General features: G+C 36.9%; 1 protein-coding gene across 1 annotated transcript in view; it reads left to right on the forward strand.

Annotated features, from left to right (window-relative positions):
- LOC138701589 (cytosolic carboxypeptidase 2-like) overlaps positions 1-20,108 on the forward strand; it is a 165,891-nt gene that overhangs the window by 135,186 nt on the left and 10,597 nt on the right. The window lies entirely within an intron of this gene.

Raw genomic sequence — 20,108 nt, forward strand, 5'->3', positions numbered from 1 at the left:
TTTGGCGCGACACTGAACATGGCACAACATAATAGTAACAGTTGACCAATTAAAATTGATTTATTAAAGAAGGCCATGATTGCACGCATCGGAAAAGTTGTCCATCTGGGAAACATGGACGGATTTGCCAAGAGGCGTTGCGTCCGATACGATGTAGTGAACGTGGTTACATAACAATTACAGCAAAGATAGTCTTTTTCCGATCCGTGCAAAACGATGTAGTGAACGCTTCTTACCTTAATATGGAAATGATGAAGTGATGCTAATGAAGGCGAAATGAGTCCAAGGTCCAACACCAAAAGTTACCCAGTAATTCTGCTTCAAGTGGTTGAGGGAAAACCTCGGAAAAACCCCAACCACGATTTGAACTTGGGCCTGCTGGTTTCACGAACAGACAAAGAGGCAAGGTAACTGTTACTGCAGAGTGGTGGACATATACTGTATTTATTTATTACTTGATCTTGACTTATACTTGCCATTTTTCTTTCTAACTATATGCATTCTTTAACACCAGTTTATTTTTAAGCTCTTCATAATTCACTTTAAATATCTGTGCTCCATTCGTTTTCAAAAATTTTATCTGTAGATTACATAATTTGCACATTTCTTGTGTCTCTCCACCTGATAATCTGTTGAGAATAGTCGCATTTATTGACACTGTGTTTTAAGTGACTCAGTGCTAGAGTGGTTAAAATCCCACTTTACCCTGAGCTTATAACTTGTGTTGGACAAGCCCTTGGTCCAGACAACAAGAGTTTTCTCCAGGTACTCCTGTTCTCATATGGCATCCCAACAATTCTCCGTCATTATCATTCATTATGAGTGTAATGTGGATCCACTACCTGTGGTACACTATGAATAGTCTCTGACGAACTAAGTGGTGTATGCTTCTCAGCACTAGCAACTTTGTGAGCTTCTCCTAGAGTTGAGGCAAATGGTTTAATGTGATTTCATATTTTTGGACAAGAATCAGATTAAATCATCAGTACCAGTTGCAGAAGACAAGGCTCTGCAGTATATATTGACTATACCCCAACTCTGGCTATTAGGAACAGGCATCTATAATGAACACTGATCAAAATACCCCTCATTTCTCGTGAAAAAAAAGAACTGAAAAGACTACAGTGGACTATAGTGGACTTTGTTGTCAGCAAACAGCTGGATACATTAAGAAGATTGATTGATTGATTGATTGATTGATTGATTGATTGATTGATTGATTGATTGATTGATTGATTGATTGAATAAGATTTTAAAAAATACACACACACGCTCATAGATGTATAATCTGTCTATGTGCTTGTGTTTAACATCATTAATGTTTTACCTAATTATTTTAGAAAGAAAGTATGAAGTAAGCAGTTCTGCAGATCATAATTTGCGAAGATATAATGGCATCAAAATTAATTTAGGATAACGAATAGGCGTGTGATGTTGAAAAGGACAAAATCAATATCACATGAGATGAACTAAGATTCAAAGATGAAACATTCATCAGGACTTGAATATGAGAAATGATCTCCTTCCTTCATGAGTCGGGATTTGAACTATGGCACTGTGAACTCGTATTTTTTTCACCAAGTCTTTACTTGAATTTGGAAGAAAGAAACCAAGTAGAGAATAAATTGATATGTGACCAATTTCTTTTAGGGCGCAGCCTAACATTTATATTTGCATTTTCTCGAATATGAAGGACAAATCACAGACAGGTTGGAATGGTCCCTGAGACTTGGCCAATTAACTATTTCGTTGACTCTATGAAAATGTGGTTAATATTTAATAAAATTCAACTATAAACACGTTAATTATCATTGCTGCTTGCTTCTGTTATAAAACTTTAAATATAAAACATAATAAATTACTTGTGCCGTGTTAATAGTCGGAGGCTTAAAATTTATCACAGTAACTATGAGCGCATCGCTGTATTTAGCTATTTATATTTGCATTTTCTCGAATATGAAGGACAAATCACAGACAGGTTGGAATGGTCCCTGAGACTTGGCCAATTAACTATTTCGTTGACTCTATGAAAATGTGGTTAATATTTAATAAAATTCAACTATAAACACGTTAATTATCATTGCTGCTTGCTTCTGTTATAAAACTTTAAATATAAAACATAATAAATTACTTGTGCCGTGTTAATAGTCGGAGGCTTAAAATTTATCACAGTAACTATGAGCGCATCGCTGTATTTAGCTATCTAAACAGAAAGTGACGATATAAATAAGTAGAAATTTACCAGCATACCGTAATCATTTTCGTGGTTCTTTAATTAAATAATATACCAGCACCACAACAGCTAAACTGGATGTGTCATTAGTTAAATATCTTCCCACACTGGAAACTTGGGTCCAAGTGGAATTTTGGTGAACAAAAACGAAGCTTATAGAAAATATGTTTTTAAATCACAAGTAAGAAGTGTAAATATTTTATTAATTCATCCTTAAATTAATAGAACTAAAAAAATACATTAGCAAGTATTAGCAAGTTGTCGTGCGCCAGTCTCTGTTGACGTCCCTCTGCTGTGGTCACAGGTGAAGAGAGGCGAAACGGGAGTGATGGACAAGATGGGCTGAAGCTTGTGTGGGGAGGTCATGCGACGATGTAGAAAGGAAGAACTCTAGTTATAGATGTAATTATTTATTTCAACAATTAGTTTTCTCCACTGGGTCATGAGCAGGGGAAACGGGAGTGGCATTGAGATAATCTTAAATATTAAAACTTTTGGTCCTATGACTCTAATGGCAGCTAGCCGAAGATGTGGCGATACTAGGAATGGAGATATAAGAAGTGAAGGGTAACGAGAATGCCTGGGGAGTAGAATGACGCTTGCCCTGGGAGGGGGAGTTAGTGGGTAGGAATTTGAGAGACAGGAAGCATGTTGCGGGAAAGTTCTCGTCTATACGATCAAAATTGACCTATGGGTGTGAAATATGGAGAGGAACATCAGCAACTCATCTACAAAAAAATATATATAAATGCGCCAGACAATTTATTTCTGGTGGCATTTGTTTTATTGTTTTGTTGTTTCTTTTTAAATACTACTTAGGGACTAATAACTTCTCACTTTTATGGTTTTTTATGCTTCACCGTGTTGAAACTGCATTTGTTTGCCTCGTTTTAACCGTGACAACGCTTTTTAGTTTTTTTTTTTAAGCATTCTGGTTATTGTATTATGTTCGTGTTTAGTGAATGATTTTAGATAAGGGCGCAAATAGCCATAGTAGCTGACGCGCCCTTTTTAAACCCCACTAACTAACTAACTAACTCTACAAAAAATATCTGTTCTTCAAAACTCAGCCTTCAGATTATGCCTAGGAGTACCAAAAACAACATCAACTGTTGCTCTAGAAATTTAATGTAATATTCAACCAATCACATACTATGTATTACAGAAGGATCTCTTGTTGTTGTTGTTTTCTAATGCCAGGCGTTTGACAATAAAGTCATTTGACCTCTTGCACTCCAATATTTTTCAAAGATATTATCATGACCAGCCAATGAAGCACAGATTTTGAGGTGTTCCGAATCCATTTCTTGGTTTGAGTTGCACAATGGGCAGTTAGGGGACTGATATATTCCAATTCTATGCAGGTGTTTAGCCAAACAATCATGGCCTGTTGCCAATCTAAATGCAGCTACAGACGATTTTCGTGGTAAATCGGGAATTAACTGTGGATTTTGATGCAGAGAGTTCCATTTTTTCCCTTGGGATTGTGTTATCAAATTTTGTTTGTTGAAGTCTAAGTATGTAGATTTAATAAATCTCTTCACAGAGTAATAGGCTACGTAGATTTAGTAACAGGTCTGTAAGTAGCAGTGCTGCCCTTCTTTGCTAAAGCATCCGCATTCTCGTTTCCCAGGATTCCACAATGGGATGGTATCCATTGGAATACAATTCTTTTATTGAGTCATATTAATTGAGAGAGCATTTTAGTTATTTCTGCTGTTTGAGATGAAGGTGTGTTTAGAGACGATTGATAGAATAGCTGCTTTGGAGTCTGACAATATAACTGCATTCCTAAATTTATTGATGTGGCATAGAAGATTCCTGAGACTTTCACTTATTGCAATGATTTCACCATCAAAACTTGTTGTTCCATATCCAAGTGATCTATAAAGTGAGAAGAGACAGCACGTAACACCTGCACCGGCACCTTGTTCTCTGGAGATCAAGGATCCGTCGGTGTATACATGAAGCCAGTTTTGTGGAGGGTACCTAATATTAATTGTCTCTAAAGACAATTGTTTCAGTATTTCAGTGTTTACTTCTGATTTCAGTATTTCTTCTGTTAAATTTAGATTATATTCTATATTTAATAGAGTTAAAGGGTTTGGATCTAAAAATACATTTAAAATTGCAAGCCTCATCCAGATCTCAGATGTTCTTCAAACTGTCATATTATCGTATGATTTGAGGCTTTCTCGGTGTTGGTTCGCTAATATGTTTTCGCGGGATATCAGCAGTATCCCTGAAGATGGCTGCAGAGATAGCAGTTGAAAGCTTGGAACATTCCAAAATTTTAACTCGGCTGATATCCCACGAAAACATATTAGAGTCATATTATCCTTTGTAATTTCTATAAAATAAACAAAGAACAAATACCAATCTATATTATAGACACACTGATTGCTAAAACTCTAGCTGTGAACGAAATTCCTTCATTGAAATTGGTGATTCCAGAACATAGCATACATTCTTAAGTTAGATGCCATGGAACTACTCTGCAGCACATACAAGGATCATCTTCAAATTTATATAGATGGATCTCTAAATCCTAATAATGGGACATCAGGAGCAGGATATTATATTCCAAAATAACAAGAAAGTTATTTCATACCATGTTCATCCTTCTCCAGTCTTGACACTGAATTGCAAGCTATTGATGCTGCTCTTCAGTGTGTTACTCAAATTTCTGAAAAATCTATTTGCATACTTACCGACTCCAAGGGGGCTATATTTAATATAATTAAATATGTACCAAACCTATACACACACAGAATTATTCCAATTCAGAAGCAACTAAGTAAACTAAACAAACTCCAAAAGGAGATAACTTGGTATACCTGAAAACGAGAAAGTCGATAATATTGCAAAACGGGCAACATATTTCCAACCAAGACCTCTTCAAGTGATATCTCTATCCTGTGCTTTTGCTTCAGTAAAGTCTCATTTTATAAACCTATAGATCAACAATTGGCTCTCTTCTGAGAAAGGAAACAATTTTACAGTCTGTACAAAACAAACAAAATGACCTGGAAATGTACAAAACATTTCCCAGACATGTTCAAACATTTTTAGCAAGAGCCAGAACAGATCACATTGTCACACAATTGTACCTACACCTATTTCACATTTCTGAAAATGGCTGCAAAAGGGTATCTGTCAGATACAGGGGGGAGAGCCATTAATCCTCCCCATTGAAGGCTTTAAGGAACCAACCTGGACAAATACCCAACGTCCCATCCCTATCTTCCCGTGGTGCAGTTGTTAGTAAGCATAATTTTACAATCCGAACTAAAGGGAGGGGCTACTCATCCATTAGCACTGGTCAGCTTGATGAGTTAATGACTGAATTTGGTATAATTTTCCTCTATTCAATACCTAATTCCCTCTTTACCCTTTCCTATCCAGTCCTCTCACTGAACTCTTACTTTCTTCGACCCCGACGGCATTAGAGCATTCGAGGCCTAGGGGTTCATTTCCCTTTCCTTCCTCCTCTTTCTACTTTTCTGTTCCTAGTGCTGACCTGCTATGGCACTAAAATCGTCCTCCAGTGGCTTAAGGAGGGAAAGCTGGTGATCAACAAGATCTCCCAGTTAGGTCCAATGGACCCGTCGACCAACAGCAGGTGTGGTCCTCCAGACATTCTGGGGGTTGTGTGTGAATGAAGTAGCCACCAAAACGTTGAAATATGGTGTTCACTTAAATCGGCTACAACTTGCCATTTAACCACTCCAATATGAAATGAGTACCATTAAGGTAAAATTATCCGGAGGTAAAATAGTCCCCCAATCGGATCTCTGGGCGGGGACTACTTTAATGGTACTGAATCAACTAAACATCTTACAATGGAATGCTGGTGGTATAACATCAGTCAAGAAGACTGAACTAGCCAATATACTCTCAGATAATAATATAGATATATTCCTTATTCAAGAAGCAAACCTTAATGCTGACCAATTCAAATATTTTAATTTTAAAGGTTTTAATATGAAACTGTTACCCAAAGGTAGACAGATCAGTAGCGGAATTCTCACAGGTACATCAAAGAAATTAATTACAAATTTTCAATTCATAAAAGAAATGGATAATCAAGACAAATTAGAACTAATAAGAATTGAAGTATGGAAAAATCAACAACATTTCAAAATCTACAGTGCCTATAATCCACCTAATAATCCCCTTGATCTAACTTAGTTTGATATACAACTAAAACTATCATAATTGGTGACTTTAACGCCCACTCCCAACTTTGGGGCTACGATAATGTAAACCAACCTGGAAAAATGATCATGGACCTCCTAAATATTACAACCGCAGAACTTGTCTACAGAAAAGAAGATCCCCCTACTTTCATTCATTATTCTGGTTCTGTACAAATCCAGACTTATTACTAGTAACATCAGATATCCATCACGAAACCAAGAAAAAAATAATTGAAGACCCTGGATCTGGCCATACAGTCATCATTGCTTCTATCCATCTCCACCAAAACCGAAGAAAAGAACCCTACAATCACAAAACAACATGGAACTTTAACAAAGCGAATTGGAAACTATTTACGACAGAACTCAACAAATACCTCAAGCTCAACACACCACTAATGGAAAATACAAACTCAGATAGATTGAACAAATATTTCTGTGAATTTGTTCTTAAAATTGCAAAAAAGCACATTCCACGAGGCAAACCAAAAAAATACACCCCATTCTGGACAGAAAACCTGAATTTATTGAAACAAGATAGAGATAAAGCAAGAACCAAAGCAGAACATAGCAAAACACCAGAAGATACTCAAGATTGGAGGAAGAAGACTGCCATTCTTAAAAAAGCAATCATAACAGCAAAAAGGAACAGTTTTAATAAATTTATTGAAAATATTAATTACAGAACCGATAGCGCTAAAACATATAAATTTCTGAAGAATATTTCCAATACATAGGAAAATACTAGCCAACTTATTATTCATAATAACAAAACACTAACAGATAGTAGAGAGATAGCAAACGCATTTAATAAACACTATTCAAACTCTCACAGATTACATCCCAATATCAAAAAAACTGACAAATTTATCAAAAGAGGATTACATAAAAATAATAAAAACAATGTTACTAGTACAAAATCTGAAATATTTCATCAAAATTTTACTTCCAAAGAATTAAATATAGCTATACAAAATTTAAAAACCAAGAAATCTCCTGGCCCCGACAACATTCATTCCAAATTTTTTAAACATCTGGGGGAAAGAGCCAATTCTGTACTTTTATCCATTTTCAATTTATCATGGAACACCTCAATTCCTGCAGCTTGGAAAAAAGCAATCATTGTACCAATTCACAAAAAAGGGAAACCTGCTCATGATGTTAATAGTTATCGACCAATAGCACTGTTAAGCTTGATAGCAAAAACCATGGAGTCCATGATCTCCAACAATTAACTTGGTATTTAGAATCCCAAAATCTTTTATCACCAAGACAAGCCGGCTTTCGACAACTACACTGTACCAATGAACAAGTCATATGCCTCGGCCAAGAAGTAAAAGATAGTTTTAACAAGAAAGAAGATACCTTAGCAATATTTATTGACTTTTAGTTAGCATATGACTCTGTTTGGAGAAATAAATTATTACTAAAACTCCAGAAATTAGGTATCTCCAGCAATATGTTCAGATGGATATCAGAATTCCTTAGTCAAAGATTCATTGCCACTAAATTCAATAACTCACTTTCTAATTACAGACAAATATATCGAGGTCTACCTCAGGGCGCTGTCCTCAGCACAACTTTATTCAATATTTATATAAATGACTTACCCTCCCTATTAGAGGAATCAAACATGAAAACAGCACTATTTGCAGATGATATAGTTTTGTTGACTTACGGATCTTACAGACATAGAGACAAAATTCAAAATTCTGCTCTTAAAGATCTAAATCAACTACATGAATGGAATACATCAAATTTGATGACACTCAATTTAAGCAAAAGTAACTACCAAATATTATCACTTGGTAAAAAGGAAAGAGAATTCAATATCCAATACAATGGCCAACACCTTCCTATGACTTATGAATCCAAATATCTTGGAGGTATTTTCGATAGTAAGTTAACATGGAGCAACCATTTGAAATACATTTCTGAAAAGCTCGTAAAAGATTCTCCCTTCTAAAAAGACTAGCAGGAAAGAAATGGGGATGCTCTAGGAATACTTTGAACACTACATACAAAATGTTTATACAGCCAGTGCTGACATACTGCGGAGAAATTTTAATTACTTCACCTTTCATAAACGAAATAGAATATGTTCAAAACCAAGCTGTCAGACTCATTACTGGTGTAATCAAAACAACTCCAATCGATTCTATGAGATTCCTCACTAATATTAACAGCATCAAAATGACAATAGAAGAAAAAGCACTGATTCAATATGAAAAACTTATTAGATTACCAGGAAACAATTGGCATTCATACAGTCCTCTCTGTAGATTGAAAACTCAAAACAGTTTCATATCCCTTGTTCAAGAATTAAAACAGAAAATCAATATCCCGAATTTAAAAGAAAACCTACAAATTAAACCAAAGCCTTTAACTCTATTAAATATAGAATATAATCTACATTTAACAGAAGAAATACTGAAATCAGAAGTAAACACTGAAATACTGAAACAATTGTCTTTAGAGACAATTAATATTAGGTACCCTCCACAAAACTGGCTTCATTTATACACTGATGGATCCTTGATCTCCAGAGAACAAGGTGCCGGTGCAGGTGTTACGTGCTGTCTCTTCTCACTTTATAGATCTCTTGGGTATGGAACAACAAGTTTTGATGGAGAAATCATTGCAATAAGTGAAAGTCTCAGGAATCTTCTATGCCACATCAATAAATTTAAAAATGCAGTTATATTGTCAGACTCCAAAGCAGCTATTCTATCAGTAGTCTCTAAACACACCTTCATCTCAAACAGCAGAAATAACTAAAATGCTCTCTCAATTAATATGACTCAATAAAAGAATTGTATTCCAATGGATACCATCCCATTGTGGAATCCTGGGAAACGAGAATGTGGATGCTTTAGCAAAGAAGGGCAGCACTGCTACTTACAGACCTGTTACTAAATCTACGTATTACATACATACATACATACATACATACATACATACATACATACATACATACAAATGGCTTTTGAGGAACCCGAAGGTTCATTGCCGCCCTCACATAAGCCCGCCAGGAGTCCCTATCCTGTGCAAGATTAATCCAGTCTCTATGATCATACCCCACCTCCCTCAAATCCATTTTAATATTATCCTCCCATCTACGTCTCGGCGTCCCTAAAGGTCTTTTTCCCTCCGGTCTCCCAACTAACACTCTATATGCATTTCTGGATTCGCCCATACGTGCTACATGCCCTGCCCATCTCAAACGTCTGGATTGAATGTTCCTAATTATGTCAGGTGAAGAATACAATGCATGCAGTTCTGTGTTGTGTAACTTTCTCCATTCTCCTGTAACTTCATCCCTCTTAGCCCCAAATATTTTCCTAAGCACTTTATACTCAAACACCCTTAACCTATGTTCCTCTCTCAGAGTGAGAGTCCACGTATCACAACCATACAGAAGAACCGGTAATATAACTGTTTTATAAATTCTAACTTTCAGATTTTTGGACAGCAGACTGGATTATAAGAGCTTCTCAACCGAATAATAACACGCATTTCCCATATTTATTCTGCGTTTAATTTCCTCCCAATTGTCATTTATATTTGTTACTGTTGCTCCAAGATATTTGAATTTTTCCACCTCTTCGAAGGATAAATCTCCAATTTTTATATTTCCATTTCGTACAATATTCTGGTCACGAGACATAATCATAGACTTTGTCTTTTCGGGATTTACTTCCAAACCGATCGCTTTACTTGCTTCAAGTAAAATTTCCGTGTTTTCCCTAATCGTTTGTGTATTTTCTCCTAACATATTCATGTCATCCGCGTAGACAAGAAGCTGATGTAACCCGTTCAATTCCAAACTCTGCCTGTTATCCTGAACTTTCCTAATGGCATATTCTAGAGCGAAGTTAAAAAGTAAAGGTGATAGTGCATCTCCCTGCTTTAGCCCGCAGTGAATTGGAAAAGCATCAGATAGAAACTCGCCTATGCGGACTCTGCTGTATGTTTCACTGAGACACATTTTAATTAATCGAACTAGTTTCTTGGGAATACCAAATTCAATAAGAATATCATATAATACTTCCCTCTTAACCGAGTCATATGCCTTTTTGAAATCTATGAATAACTGATGTACTGTACCCTTATACTCCCATTTTTTCTCCATTATCTGTCGAGTATAAAAAAAAATCTGATCAATAGTCGATCTATTACGCCGAAAACTGCACTGATGATCCCCAATAATTTCATCTACATACGGAATTAATCTTCTCAAAAGAATATTGGACAAAATTTTGTACGACGTCAACAAAAATGATATTCCTCGAAAGTTACCACAGTTGGTTTTGTCCCCCTTTTTAAAAATAGGTACAATTATGGACTCCTTCCATTGTTCTGGTACAATTTCCTTTTCCCGAATAGCAAGTACAAGTTTATAAATTTCGCTATATAATGCCCTTCCACCCTCTTGTATTAATTCTGTTGGAATGTGATCGATACCTGGAGACTTGTACTTTTTCAGATTTTCTATCGCAATTTCGACTTCTGAAAGCGTGGGTTCGGGTATAAATGGCTCAGCAGTTTGTATTTCAATTTCATCCCGATCATTTCTATTTGGCCTATGTACGAGGGGGATCCAGGAAATAACGACCGTTTTGTTGTAATAATTAAAAAAAATATATTTATTTGAAAAAAAAAAAAACAAAGTCTGTTACATAACTGAAGCTTCCTTTACTTCTCTACATAATCACCACCTACATTTAAACATTTGTCGTATCTGTTCACTAGCTTTAGAATTCCCGTGTTATACTCCTCTGCCGCCAGTTCATTAAGCCAGGTGTTCACTGTCTTCTTCAATTCTTCATCACTTCCAAAATGCGTACCATCCAGAAAGACTTTCAGCTTAGTGAAAAGGTGAAAATCGCTAGGAGCAAGGTCTGGACTATAGGGCGGATGATCAAAGATTTCCCAACCTAATTGATCCAGCAATTCTCGAGTTGAAGCAGCAGTGTCCGGGCAGGCGTTGTCGTGAAGAAGCACAACTCCTCTCAAAAGCATTCCTCGCTTCTTGTTTTGGATGGCTCGCCGTAGTTTTCGTAAAGTCTCACAATAACGATTTGCATTGATCGTAGTGCCTTTTGGCATGAAATCTAGCAAAAGAACACCTTTGCGATCCCAAAAGACAGTAGCCATGACTTTTTGTGTTGAGAGAGTCTGTTTGAATTTTCTCGGTTTCTTGGGTGATGAGGGATGATGCCACTGACGTGATTGGCGCTTGATCTCTGGGGTGTTGTGAGACACCCAGGTCTCATCACCAGTCACAATTTGATCAAGAAAGGCGTCTCCATCTGTGTGATATCGCATCAAGAATGTCAATGCTGAGGCCGTTCTCTGAGTTTTTTGTTGGTCACTCAGTTGCTGTGGAACCCATCGTGCACAGATTTTGTAGTAGCCAAGATGTTGCGACACAATTTCACCAAGCAAAGAACGTGAAATGTCAGGAAAGGCAATATGAAATTCGTCGAGTGATGTGTGCCTGTCATGCAAGATTCTGTCGTTCACTTTAGTCTTCAGGTCTTTTGTGATGAGTGATGGGTGTCCGGGTCGAGTTTCATCGTGGACATTTGTTCGCCCATTGTTGAACATTTCGCACCATTTTCTCACATTTCTTTCATTCATTACAGTATCACCATACACTTCTTTCAATTGCCTTTAAATTTCTGCAGGTTTCAAATGTCGGGCATTCAAAAATCGAATCAACTCCTCACCTCACAGTCGGCGGGATTATCAATCACGTCGTTCATTTTGAAGTAACACAAAATGCACAATGGCGACTTGTTGCAACCAGTACTCACAACATTATGAGAACACATGTTAAGGAAGCCAGTTGACCTTCAAACAAGGAAGGGGAGTCAGCTGCACGGCGGGTATGCACGAACGGTCGTTATTTCCTGGATTCCCCTCGTACATTTAGTAGTTGCGCAAAATAGTTTTTCCATCTGTTTAGGATTGATGGAGAGTCTGCAAGCAAGTCACCATTCTCATCCTTGATCACGTTTACCCTTGGCTGATATCCGTTCTTAAATTCCTTTATACCCTTATATAAATCTCGAATGTTTTTATTCTTACTATTTGTTTCTACTTCATTCAGTTTTTCCTTCAAGTAACCTCTCTTTTTATTCCTAAGTGTACGACTTGCTTCCCGTCTTTCATTGAAGTAATTATCTCTCTTCTCCTCAACTGGATCCTGTAAGAATTTCAATTTTGCCTGTTTCCTTCTTTCTAATACCATGCAACAATCTTCATCAAACCACGGTTTCTTTTTCTTAGTTTCATAATAACCTATGCTCTACTCAGCTGCAATTTTGATACTATCTCTGATATTTTCCCACACGCTATTAACATCTAATTCTTTCTCAACTTCGTCGGAACTTTCTAAAGTGGCAAACCTATTCGAAATTTCGGCCTGATAATTTCGCTTAGCTTCCTCGTCCTTTAATTTCAAAATATTGAATTTAGTAATATTAACTTGTTGCTCTACTCGCTTGGCTACTGATAATCTTTCTCTTAATTCTCCAATCACCAAATAATGGTCAGAATTACAGTCTGCACCCCTGAAAGTTCGAATATCTACTATACTAGTATGTCTCCGTTTATCTATCAAGATGTGATCTATTTGGTTGTGTGTCAATCCATGTGGAGAAGTCCAAGTATATTTATGTATATCCTTATGGGGGAATGTTGTACTTTTGACAATTAAATTTTTCGATGTGGCAAAGTTAACTAATCTAACTCCATTGTCACTACTAATTGCGTGTAGGCTCTCTTTTCCAATAGTTGGTCTAAAAATATCCTCCCGTCCTACTTTAGCGTTGAAATCCCCCAATAAAATTTTCATGTGATATCTAGGTAACTGATCAAAAGTATGTTCCAATTCCTCATAGAAGCTATCCTTTATATGGTCGTCTTTCTCTTCTGTAGGGGCGTGAGCATTTATAACTATGATGTCGCACCATCTACCCTTAAGTACTAAATATGATAACCTGTCACTGATAAATTCGACCTTTTTTACTGCTGATTTTATTCTTTTATGAACAAAGAATCCTGTTCCTAATTGGTGATTATTGTTTCCTTCCCCATAATACAACAAGTAATCTCCTATGTGTGATATGCCATTCCCATCTAACCTAACCTCTTGTACTCCCACGAAGTCTATTCTATATCTAGCTAGTTCTTTTGCTACTAATGTTACCCCTCCTGATCTATAAAGACTAGTTACGTTCCAAGTGCCAAATCTCAAAACCTTATTCCTTTGCTGTGGTCGTGCCAGAGAATCAGTCCTATTCCAAGGCTTATTGTAGGGATTCGTAACAAGCTGTTTTTTACGGTGATGGGTTGTTAGCCCTTCGCCCAACCCCCAAGCTGGAGGACCACCCCTTATCGGCTGTCCACGACTGCTTATTCAATATATTCACAGCTACCCTCCATATCTGGAGGCCGTCTCCTCTATCCACAAATCTACGTATTACTCTATTACTCTTAGACTTCAACAAACAAAATTTGATAACACAATCTCAAGGGAAAAAATGGAACTCTCTGCATCAAAATCCACAGTTAATTCCCGATTTACTACGAAAATCGTCTGTAGCTGCATTTATAGTCTCGATGCTGTTATTTCCGGCGTGACTCCGCCTCTTTGCCTACGTTTTAGAAAGTGAAGGCTCTATAAAGTCTAGGTAGGTAGTATCATTCGCCATTTTTGTTCTTACGCTGCCGAGCTACCATACGAGGAATCTATTTGCCACACTGTTAAACATTATCATGTCGTAGCTCCTATGATAAAACAAATGCAATGTAATTTAGCAAATAATTGAGCGGCAAATAACGTCTTTGTGTGCTTTCTGCGAATGCCAACGGAAGAGCTAAAATGGCGGGCGATTATATTAAGTATTTATCGAGCCTTAAGAAATGAATCAGCGAATCACAAGATGCACGCGTTTAAATGTAGCCGACCTGCAACGTGATTGGCTGCCGGAAATTAGAGCGACGGGACTGTAGATTGGCAACAGGCCATGATTGTTTGGCCAAACACCTGCATAGAATTGGAATATATCAGTCCCCTAACTGCCCATTGTGCAACTCAAACCAAGAAATGGATTCGGAACACCTCAAAATCTGTGCTTCAGTGGCTGGCCATGATAATATCTTTGAAAAATATTGGAGTGCAAGAGGTCAAATGACTTTATTGTCAAACGCCTGGCATTAGAAAACAACAACAACATTTCTGAAAATACTACTTGTCTGTGGTGTAATAGTCATGATGAAGATCTGGAACGCATTATTTTATACTGTCCATCCATAAACCACAAAAGAAGTAAATTAAAATCATCGGTACCAGTTGCAGAAGACACAGCCCTGCAGTATATATTGACTACACCCCAACTCTGGCTACTAGCAACAGTCATCTATAATGAACACCAATCAAAATAACCCTCATTTCTCGTCAAAAACAGCAACTAATAGACTACAGTGAACTAAAGTGGGCTTTATGTTGTCAGCAAACAGCTGGATACATTAAGAAGATTGATTGGTTGATTGAAGCTCTGCAAACAATAGCCCTCGATTCGACAACTGTCTAGAACTATCTTCAGCTGTCGTAGCTCTGCAGACAATGGCCTGTGATTCAATGACCACTGAAGGGGCATAGGGAGGTTACTCTTTGCTAACGAGGTCTGCTAGCACATGGCCCGCAATCGGCATCCACAGAGTGGTATTTTCAAAGAAGTTGGTGGCCAAGGCAAGCTGAGCTAAACAGAAGGGAATCGCAGGTGGGAATGTTCTAAGAAAGAATTGTGAGAGATTGAAGCGATAAAGGAGAGATGAGAAGCAGATGGTTTGAAGGTGAATGATCATGGGTCTGCCGAGCTCTTTTTATATGAAGAACTGTTAATGAACTCATATCGAAACCTTCCCTGAAATTGTGCACATAGATCTCCACAGTAGATAAACAAATGTAAAAATAATATACAGGGTGATTCACGAGGAAAGGTAAAAAATTTGGGATGTGAATTCTGAAGTCATTCTGAGTCAAAAAGTTCATATGAATATAGGTCCATTTTCAAACGGTTATGGAGATATGGCTCTTTGATTTCACAAAATCTTCTGGGATTCTATTGTACTAACTCACATTAGACAGATAAAGGACAAATTTAAAGTTTATATTCACGTATGCATACATACCTAATATTCTAGATGTCGGAGTCGATGTTTTCGCACATTTTCAAATGTACCTTCTTCTGCTTCAATGCACTGTTGCGTTCGGGCATGAATTGCGCTCATTGCTCGGGAGAGTTGCACATGACTGTTCTTTGTGGCGTGCAGCATCCAAAATACGGTCGATTAGCGACTCTCTCGTTTTCACCTTCCTTTGGTATACCAAGCCTTATATCCAACACCATAGATAGTAAATACTCTTCGATATGGTACTCTTCTGTTCGGAAAGCGTCGTTCATATTCAGCGACGGCACGTAAGGAACTTCCATCGCAAAAACCATAAGGATACACAATATCGGTGTATTCTGCAGTCGAAAATTTATAAGGCATCTTAAAAAACACAACTTAACACTTCCGATAACTGTACCTGTACTACTGTACTGTAAGTAGCTGACTGACCTGCTGTGAACTGATAAGCGATAGTGTAGCCTATTTGTGTTATGCGCGGGATCTGTGCCATTACATCAGATAAGGGCAGGCAATTGGACATTTGTAATGCCCCATCACCCGGTTTGTGAGGTGAATGGATTTATCCCCGTCGCTCACAATGCAGATTCCAATGTTACGTCATTCATTGCCATCTGTGACCTTGTCTCATATCTCACATCAGCACCATATGGTAACGTCTGATTCACATTGGGGTGAGACGTTTTAACAAAAAAATGCATCTAGCTCTGCTATCGTTCGAAAACAGACCTATGTTTTTTTTTTTTTTTTTTAGTAGGTTATTTTGCGACGCTTTATCAACAGCTTAGGGACCTATGTTCATATGAACTTTTTGACTCAGAATGACTTCAGAATTCACATCCCAAATTTTTTACCTTTCCTCGTGAATCACGCTGTATGTGACCATACTATCTGTAAGATTGCGAAATTGAAGCTTGAATAAAAGATTGTCGAAAAATTCAGTAGATAGTGCTTGCTTAGCTGACACAACAGGTTGTGTGCTTGATCTTGCTTCATATGTCATACAACAAGTAAGAATTCATGCAAAAAGACAACTCAACTACTCTTTTCAAGTATGTGCTTTCGTTTCTTAATGGAACTTTTCAAAAGTTTTCACATCCTTTTAGATAGTTTGTGGAGCTAATTTTACTTTTTTTAATTTTTCATAAAACGAAGTACAAAATATAAAGTAATGTGGTGCTGCAAAAAATCAATTTCGAGACTTTTGCGAAAATAAACGTTTTCAGTATCTCTGAGATTTCATTTCATTTAGCATATGTAAACTGTTAGCATACACTCTCTATTTCAATGTCCCCTATAAATAGAAATCTCAAGAATTTAAATTGGGTAACCAACCACAATCTTGACTAATAACATGATCATCAAAAATATTATCCCAATTTCATTCATTGAGATACCTTCAGCATGCATGCTGCAATATGCTGCATAAAATAAATAACTTTTTTTTCTTTTCTTTTGTCAGTTCATAAAATATTGGAATCCATATGTTATTAATAGGTTTGTAATGTTGTTGTTGTTGTTTTCTAATGCCAGGCGTTTGACAACAAAGTCATTTGACCTCTTGCACTCCAATATTTTTCAAAGATATTTTCATGACCAGCCACTGAAGCACAGATTTTGAGGTTATACTGCCAGCATTCCATTGTAAGATGTTTAGTTGATTCAGTACCATTAAAGTGGTCCCCGCCCGGAGATCCGATTGGGGGACTATTTTACCTCTGGATAATTTTACCTTAATGGTACTCATTTCATATTGGAGTGGTTAAATGGCAAGTTGTAGCCGATTTAAGTGAACACCATATTTCAACGTTTTGGTGGCTACTTCATTCACACACAACCCCCAGAATGTCTGGAGGACCACACCTGCTGTTGGTCGACGGGTCCATTGGACCTAGCTGGGAGATCTTGTTGATCACCAGCTTTCCCTCCTTAAGCCACTGGAGGACGATTTTAGTGCCATAGCAGGTCAGCACTAGGAACAGAAAAGTAGAAAGAGGAGGAAGGAAAGGGAAATGAACCCCTAGGCCTCGAATGCTCTAATGCCGTCGGGGTCGAAGAAAGTAAGAGTTCAGTGAGAGGACTGGATAGGAAAGGGTAAAGAGGGAATTAGGTATTGGATAGAGGAAAATTATACCAAATTCAGTCATTAACTCATCAAGCTGACCAGTGCTAATGGATGAGTAGCCCCTCCCTTTAGTTCAGCTCGTAAAATTATGAGGTTTGTAATGTTGGGGACCGATTACAAAAGTTGACTCCAGCATGGTACATAGGCCAGGGACATGAGCTAGTACAAGGACATTGACTTGGGTCTGCAATTGATTACGCAAATAACAAGGTGCACATAAACAAATCTGATCAGCTCTAAAAGTAAATATATACACTACATAGCATTAGAAAGATATATTTTTACGTATCTTTCGTTATGTGCAGAAGAATTATCATAGAATTATTCGTGGGTTTGAGTTTCCTCCTTTCTTTTCTTACGCTACAGTGTCTCTGTATATAACATCGCTTGTCACCTCGTATGTTTGTATTACATAATTTACTTGTAATGTTCCCGTTGCCAAAGCCCGGCATTAGAGAACAACATGTTCCCGTCATTCACTTAAAAGACTCTCCAAATTCCACTGCAAAAATATACGACTGAGAACCTTTAACCTTCAGCATTATTATTCAGCAGGTACACTGTTTATGCATGCTAGAGACTGACTGGTGAACAGATAGTCAACTTGAAACCATCGTAACACATCCTATCGGTCCCCAACATTACAAGCATAGTTATTAACATATTGTTCAGAATTTACGGTATTCTTGAAAAACACTGAACTCAGTAATACTGTAAACACTTACTGCTCATCGTACCCTGATTTTCACGTCATGTAATGGAAACTCATGCAAGATATGCAGATTTCCTGAGCTGCAATATCAATTGTTTTGGCTGTTAGTATACCCAACCAGTTTTCATCACTGTAAAACACCAGTTCTGGATCAATAATTCCGTCATGTACTGACTGTATATGCAATAATATAATCTTGCTTCTACATCTACTGGCAGAAGGTGATAAACGACGATTGTTTTATACAGCCTCAATTTTAACAGTTTTGTTGCCAAATGTGCAGACGCTTTTGATACCCTTGTTTTTTTGTGCTACTCATGATTAGACTTTCTCGTACTAGCTTCTAAATGGGTACATATCTTGCCCAATTTGTCTTCAGTAAAAACATATCTATATTTAATTTTCTTTCTGTTCAGCAGTGATTCTATTGCACAGAGTTTTGCCATCAATTTTTAAATTACAGACTTACTACGTATTGGGAATTTTGGAAATTTTCTACGAAAGTATCTTTGACATCCAATTTTTACGTTTAGCAAAAATATTGCATATAAACACACACTGCGCAACATGTTATCACAAAATAGTCAATGACAGTATTGAGCAAATACATTATGACTCGTCAGTGGAAATGAGAGCTTGTTTGTCATTATGATGGAGTGATATGCTTATGGATCTGATAATAAACAGCAGATTTAATAATTACAGTAGAACCCCTTTTTTAACGAATCTCTGGGGAAATTACTTTTTTTTTTAAATAGGGGTTTTCCTTATAAGGGATTTTACATGAAATGGGAAGGTAAGGCTAAAATAAGTAGTAGTAACTTGTGTGTTATATACCAAACTTTATTATAACCATTTAATTAGACCTGCAATTATTATTTACAATTAATTTCATTACAATATTTTCTGACTCTTCAAATGGTGTAGCACGAATGTTTTTCTGTTTGGTTGAACCCGAACCACACTGAAACTCGGCATTGAAACTTTATTCTTTAAATTATTCCCCATAATGAAGTAGTTGGCAAATCATGCTTTTTTGCCATATGCAATAGTGTTATTTGAATATTAATCTCGACATTTTCATTTTATGTCCAATAATTTTCTTCCATTTAGTCGTCATTATAATGATGCATAAATAGCATAAAGTAACAAAAAAAACTTGGAAACAGGATGCACACAACTCGAAAAAACAAAGTGAACAAAGCAACCACTCCAGGAAAGCAGCGCAAAGAACGATAAAGAATAATTTTGCCGCATGGCACCATATGTCAATTGAAATGTGCTATCAAATATGTCGGTACTATTGATATTATTGAAAGTCAAGTCGGTATTTCGAGCTTCATTATCACAAAATTACTTGAAAAGCTGGATTTTCCTTAAACCAGGTTTCCTTAAAAGCTGATATTTATTTGTTTGTTTGTTTGTTTGTTTGTTTGTTTGTTTGTTTGTTTGTTTGTTTGTTTGTTTGTTTGTTTGTTTGTTTGTTTGTTTGTTTGTTTGTTCGTTCGTTCGTTTGTTCGTTCGTTCGTTCGTTTGTTCGTTCGTTCGTTCGTTCGTTCGTTCGTTCGTTCGTTCGTTCGTTCGTTCGTTCCAGCCCCTGCAAAAAGTAAATAGATAAACTAAGAGGGAGTTACT

Source organism: Periplaneta americana, chromosome 6 (genome assembly GCF_040183065.1).
Source record: "Periplaneta americana isolate PAMFEO1 chromosome 6, P.americana_PAMFEO1_priV1, whole genome shotgun sequence".
In the NCBI taxonomy this organism is placed as follows: Eukaryota; Metazoa; Arthropoda; class Insecta; order Blattodea; family Blattidae; genus Periplaneta; species Periplaneta americana.